This window comes from Silene latifolia, chromosome Y (genome assembly GCF_048544455.1).
Source record: "Silene latifolia isolate original U9 population chromosome Y, ASM4854445v1, whole genome shotgun sequence".
Taxonomy (NCBI): domain Eukaryota; kingdom Viridiplantae; phylum Streptophyta; class Magnoliopsida; order Caryophyllales; family Caryophyllaceae; genus Silene; species Silene latifolia.
Window position 1 is genome coordinate 128,462,773 of NC_133538.1, and position 7,599 is coordinate 128,470,371.

A 7,599-nucleotide genomic window follows, 5' to 3' on the forward strand; every position below is an offset into this window, starting at 1 on the left:
GTCTAAATCGGCGGACTCTCGGGACAAGATGAGTTCCCGATTCGACATGCGGCGAACGGTCCGCATCCAAGACTCGAAGACAGATCGGAAATCGAGAACCCACAATCGGCAGGACAGTCCGAAAGAGGCGTAAAGATAAGTCAAGCAATACGGTATAGCATAAAGGCATTATCAAACGAATACGACTCAACCAAGCGATACGAATCAACTTGGAAAGAGACTACTACATGTAATGAACCGATGAGAATCCAAGTGAGACATTTCATGCCAAATCATAATCATGAATATGAATAAGTAACCCATTTCTTCAATATTTGTCACTTGAATAAAAATGTAAACAAACGGAGATGAACCATTTATAATAAGCAAAACAAGCATCCAATTATAACTGACTCAATTTAATTAAACAAGTAGAATAATTCACTCACATTTGAGATACGATAAATAAATGAGAATGAACGGATTAAAAATTCATATTATAGGTAAGTAAGGCATTTCATCAATATTTTGACTTGAATAAATAATAAATTCCACATTTATGATTAATGTGAGAAAAATATATGAACGGACGATATTTAACGAACTAAGTTATATAGAGCATGAGACGGGAATTAAATAAATCAAACACGGATATAAACCGACTCAATAAGGCACGCAACACGAGGTTAGGCCACGGCTCAACCATGGCCATACCTCTACACGTGACTAGGGCCACAACCGACCAGCCTTAGCCACTGCCTAGGCCGCTGTGTAGGCCAAACAGGCCACTGCCTAGGCCAGGCAGGCCATGGCCAGGCCACTGCCCAGGCCACAAGGCCACTGCCCAGGCCACTACCAGCCTCTGCTCAGGCTGCAACCACCGTCAAAATAGGTTGCTAAAGCAGCCGTGTACAACACCTACAATGCTATCTTTTTCTCGTCTGAGAGCAGTCCCAAACAGCACAGATTTGTGCCCAAAAATAGTACCCAAACACGCCCTATTCTTGTCCTAAAACAGTCCCATAAACGCATACAACCCGTCCCCAAAACTGTCCCGAAGAGCCTGCAAAGTTGACTCAAAACAGTCCCAAAATAGTATACATGTATCGACCAATACAAATCTGACTACTTAAGACGTGCCATAACAGTCCCGAGAAATGCAAACAACTAGTCCCCTAAACTCAACATGTAATCGTCTCAAAACTCATCACAAAACCTGCATTTTTAAGCACCAAAACCGGTCCCAGCAACGTACCATTTTCACGACTAAAAAAAAGGTCCCGAATGCCCTATAAAAGCGTCTCAAGGAAACCCAAAAACAGTCCCGACAACTTACACCAGCTATCCCAAAACAACCCGCGCGAGCAACTCAAAATAGTCCAATGCGATTTAAGACCGCTAAAAAATGCCATTGCACCCGCATAAAGCGGTCAAAAACGACTGCAATCCGCCCTCACAAACAGACTCAAAACACTCCCAAAATAGCATTATATAGTCCCTGAGTGACCTGCACAAAACGACTCAAAACAGTCCTAAAATACATAAAACCCGTCCTCTAAACTCGACATGTATCCGCCTCAAATTCGGCTTTTAATACCTCCATTCCGACTGACCACAACACTACACCAACCGGACAAAGATGGTATTCCAAAACAGTCCTTAAATCACCATTTTTTTACGACTAAAAACAGTCCCGAAAACGCAATACAAAACCGTCCAATTTTGACCATTATTACCACAACAACAACCAACTCATACAAGTAATTAACCATGGAGCTAAAGACTCGATTTTTCCTAAGTAAACACAATCAGGGAGTAAGATAAACAACATACAAGCATACATATGAAATAGACGAATCACATAAACACGTAATATTGACATAATGTCGAGTAACCTATCACCGTTACCTTTTTTGCTCTCCTAAACGACAGAGGAATCGCTCAAGGATGATCTTAAACCCAAAAATGGAAGAAATTAGACCAAAATCCGAATCCCTTGTAAGACGGCCGTTCTGAAATAAGACGAAAGCTTGGCTCTTTCTTACATACAAAGAAGGAGGATGAGAAGGGGAAGCTATTGATGCAAAAATTATCGAATTTGGTTAAGAAACGGAAAAGAAATCGGAGGTTAAGGGTCGGTTAAAAATGGCGTATGAAGGCTTGTATTTTGTGTGCTGGAAATTATTGTTGTTGTTGTGCTGATGAAACGAAAAGGAAAGGGGGAAAAGCAAAGGGTGGGGACGGGTGATAATAATAATAATAATAATAATAATAATAATAATAATAATAATAATAATAATAATAATAATAATAATAATAATAATAATAATAATAATAATAATAATAATAATAATAATAATAATAATAATAATAATAATAATAATAATAATAATAATAATAATAATAATAATAATAATAATAATAATAATAATAATAATAATAATAATAATAATAATAATAATAATAATAATAATAATAATAATAATAATAATAATAATAATAATAATAATAATAATAATAATAATAATAGAAGAGATATTTTAAAAGTAGAGTGTAAGAGAGTGTGTTGTCGGAATCGGGTTGGTCCGAATTGAAATAGTTTTATAAGAGAAATGCGACGATCTTGCTAGACGGAAATGTGTCTATAACTTAAGACGGAAAACTATTATTATCATCACAATTATTATTATCCGACTCAAATATTTATTTTATATAAACAAGCTTGTAAGAATGTAAATTTTATAAAATTTATGTTCAAAAGGAGGTTAATTAAATTAAATAATTTAAAAATATGAAATAAAGTAATCGAACGGTTAAATAAATTTTAAATGTCAGAATGAGAAATTTGCGGGTGTTACACAGTCAAGCTAGTTTAGTATAATTTTTGTGGTATGATTTTTATTGATGCGAGTTTGGCCCGTTTATCATTTTTATGGAGTTGGTAGAAAAAGAAAGAAACGTGGGCAGGAAAACGAGAAAAAGAAACGTGGAAAAGAAAGAAAAAAAATGAAAATGGAAAAAAAATGAAAAAAACGTGATCAGTGAAAAAAAAAGAAGGAAAGAAGATAAAGAAAAGAATTTGAAATAGAAAAGAGACCGTATTAAAAAAGGGAAGTTTGTGACGGTCTTATTCCTCCGTTCTTATTTATATCTTTTTGAGGAGATTATGTATTGGGTAGTGAGTTTTGTGCCAACGAAGGGCACTTGTGTTTGATTTTTAGACAGCTGAGAATCGGATGGTCGTAAATGGTCATGTTTAGGTGCTAGCTTGACACTTTACCTCCACATTTCCATAATCTGTTTTGCCTTTTCTTACCTATAACCTCACTTTCACATATCTTTTGTAAGCCCTCGGCTGTGACGGACATTGTTGGTTGGAATGTATGTATGGTACTTGAATCGTCTATCATTTTTGTTGCATGCATGTTATGTATGTCGCAGTTTAGGTGAGTGACTGTCTTCTCTTTCTCTCTTACATATATACTTTCACCCTTTGCTTCATGAGAGAAGAGTGACCCGTGAGAGTCCGATTTTTATGGTCTCGCAAGGTCCACAGGTCAGCTTATTTATAGACATCATACAACTCGTTTGCGTATTGATTTCTTGTAGTCAGAATCGTTAATTTCGATTGCATTAAATGGTTTAAGTGGACAAGTTATAGCTAGCTCTGAATTTTCATATCCGTTCCATTAGTTTGCATTTAGTTTACTCGAGGACGAGTAAAGGTTCAGTTTAGGGAGATTTGATACGTGCAATTTATATAGACTTTTTAGCCCTTTATTGCACGCATTTCTATGCTATTTGTATCGCTTTGTATTGCAAAATGCCCCGAATTGACTACTTTGGTTTGTTTCGTCTTAATTACAGAAATGGATCCCAAAAGTAGTGGAATCGCATCTTATTCGTCCCATTTAGCATGCATTGTAAGAAGACGGAGATTTAGAGCGAGAGTCGTACCTCGGAATGCGTGAAGGAAGGTCTTATGATGCTGCCAAGACAAAGTCAAGGATGATCTTAGTGGAAAGTGCTCGATCGAGATGTTCTGGAGTCCGATCGAGTGTTTTGGCAGAAGCTGAAGGTCGATCGAGTGATTTATATGCTCGATCGAAATGTGCTAAACTGGAAGAGTTTGATCGAGAGGACTTTTTGTTCGATCGAACAGATTTGCTGGAGAAGTCCTCGATCGAGTGGTCGGAAAGGACTCAATCGAGGGGTTTGCTATGTTACACGGGTTGACTGATTCGTGTTTAGGTTTATTTTTGTAAAATTACACTTCCATATATAAGGAAGTCATAATTAGGTCTAAACAGACTTCTCTACTTCTTAATCACTGCTTAATCTCTTAGCTACTCTTAATCACTTCTGAACTGTTCTTAATCACGTACCTTTGCTCTTAATTACTGCGGATTGTTCTTTACGCCGGATTCTTTGGATTGTAATCTTTTTTCCCTCTTAATCTTTATCTAATACTTTGCTTGCCCTTATTTTTCATTCTCTTATTATTATCCTTGCGTTTGTTTGTTTATGCTTAATCTCAATTTCTCTACTATGTCTTCCATTAGCATCGTCATGATTATTGATATTATCATTAATCTCAAAAATATGAGTAGCTAATCTCGTCATGTTAGGATTTGGGGATCCATGATATTGTTGAGACGATGTAGTAAATAGACTAGATGATTTACCTATGAGAATCAGTGACCTTAGCAATACAACTGTAACATATTTAGGTGAGTGCACGCTTCTAAATAACATTAATTTGGTTAACTTTGTTCCTGGATCGGAAGATTGGAATAAACATACCTGCTATGAACAGTAGACTACCCTAATGAGGACGGAAGTTAAGTTAGTGGAAATCTAGGGTGGATAGTGGACCGGAAGGACCTTTCCCTTGCCCTTCTCACAGTAGATTGTCTAGGCTATTTATGACTGAGTCGATAAACTGCCATGGTGAACCGAAATCCTGACATACTTCTTTTATCTAATCACCTATCTACTATTTTCTTGCTTTATTGCTCTTGCTTTATTTATCCTGCCCTTTAATCTTTAGTAGTTTTAGAAACCAAATTCAAAACCCCCCATTTGTGACTTAGATAGACGGACTTACAGATAGATACCTTACCTCCCTGTGGATATCGACCGTACTTATCACTAGCTTCTGTTAGTTATATTTAGGTATTTATTTTTGGTACATAACGACCGTATCAACGATCTGTGTAAAACCCACTCGATCGAGCACCACAACCCACTCGATCGACTTGAGGCCACTCGATCGAGTTGCCCACTTACTCGATCGAGTGCCTCGACTCCAGAACCTGACCAGAATGCATCCAAAAACGAACTCGACCGAGCCACCTCCTTACTCGATCGAGCTTACCCCACTCGATCGTGTGCCCTAACCTACTCGATCGAGTGACCAAACACAGACTACTACCCAGAAACGTAAAACAAACCACTCGATCGAGTCACACCCACTCGATCGAGTCACTCACCTACTCGGTCGAGTGCCCCCCACTCGATTGAGTTATGCTGACTCGTATACTACCCGCATGCGTATCTCAACACTATCCACCAGCTATGTTATATACAAAACGACAAACGACAACATAACACTTTATATATATCTATACATATATATATCACAAAAACAATCCTACTCCACATGTTTCTAAAATGCCACGTTATAAAACATTCAGCATACATTTCCCGCTATACAATCATCATACACATTCATACTACTCATCATCTTTCACCATTACATTCCCCATTCTCCACATGCATTCATCCACCAATTCACACAACACATTACTATATATATATATATATATATATATATATATATATATATATATATGTATATATGTATATATATATGTATATATATATATATATATGTACATATATATATATACATATATATATATATATATATATATATATATATATATATATATATATATATATATATATATATATATATGTACATATATATATATATATATATATATATATCTATATATATATATATATATATATATATATATATATATATATATATATATATATATATATATATATATATATATACAACACACAAGGTAAACACATAACGATCCCGACACACACCCCATAGTGACCGGTTCAAAGTTGTAGGGCGAGATCGCGACTTTAGGACGTCTCTCAAGTTTTTGAATTAGCTCCTAAAAACTCCTACCCGGGTTCATTTTATTTATGACTCCCTAAGTTCATTAGGTTCATTAGTTACAGGTTCCAAAATCGTCGCTCTGATATCACTTTGTAACACCCCCATACTCCAAGTGCCTTACCAGGACTACTTAAGGCATGGAAGTACTACCATCTCGGTTATCCGAGGTAATGAATATAAAATAGACCATAAAGAAACGTACTTTAATAATTAATTATAAAGTGATACAAAACCAAATACCAAAACTGATAAAGTAAAACACAAATGTTCTCAAATTGTCAAACCAACTAAACAAGATATAAAAATGTTCGACACGGCGGAAGACTTCTAAGACTGCTCGTGATGACTCGACCCAGCTATCTCATGCGCATCAACTCATGCCTTCTCAATAACTACTCACCATCCCTGAAGGGATCACCACAATTTTTAAAACATTTAAACGGGGTCAGTACCGATTACACAAAACAAAGAACTGCAATAAACCAACATTACAATCCAATCCACTAAACCAAACTCCGTCACATCACCACACTTCTGACTACACACTAAACTGTGTAGTCCAGCCAGAATACTCGTCGCAACAAGTATTCCACACCGCTAGTTGGGGACCGCAACCGTTCCCACCTAAGCCACGTTCATCTAATCCGAGCGATAAACCCATTTTCCTTAATATGCACATCCCCTCCTGTGGCGGGTTCCACAGAGGGCGAATCAAGGGTGTGAAGCCACTCCCGCAAGTGACTCCACTCAGCCGAGGACGCACCTCGCAAACTACAGACAATTATACGATAATCACATTACACAACCAATAATCACTAAATCAGATTCCAATGCCAATACGATATGATATACAACAACACCATCAACAACAACAACAACAACAACCATCTAATCAATACTGAGTAGGGAAACCCTACCTGGAATAGCAATCACACGAGACCGTCTAGCAGCTAATCAAAACTTCTCCTCTACGAATCCTCCTCCTATAACATGTATACATACAATTACTGTAACACCCACGAATTTCCCATTTTGACAATTAATTTATTAAACCGTTTGATTACGTTATTTTATATTTTTGAATTATTCAATTTAATTCATTTTATTTCAAACACGATTTTTATAAAAGTAATATATAAAATCTCATTTATATAAAAATACGTATCATTAAATTATATTCTTAAGGCATAATTTATATAAGAATATATGTATACATATTTTTAGTCGAACAGTAATAATAGTGAAAATAATAGTAACAGTAATAAATTCCGTCTTAAGCTATAGACATATATCCGTCTAGCAAAGATCTTCATATTGCTCTTATAAGGCTAATTTAATTCGGACCAACCCGTTTTTGACAACACATCACTCTCACCTACCCTTACACTCTACCTTTATATATTATTATATATATT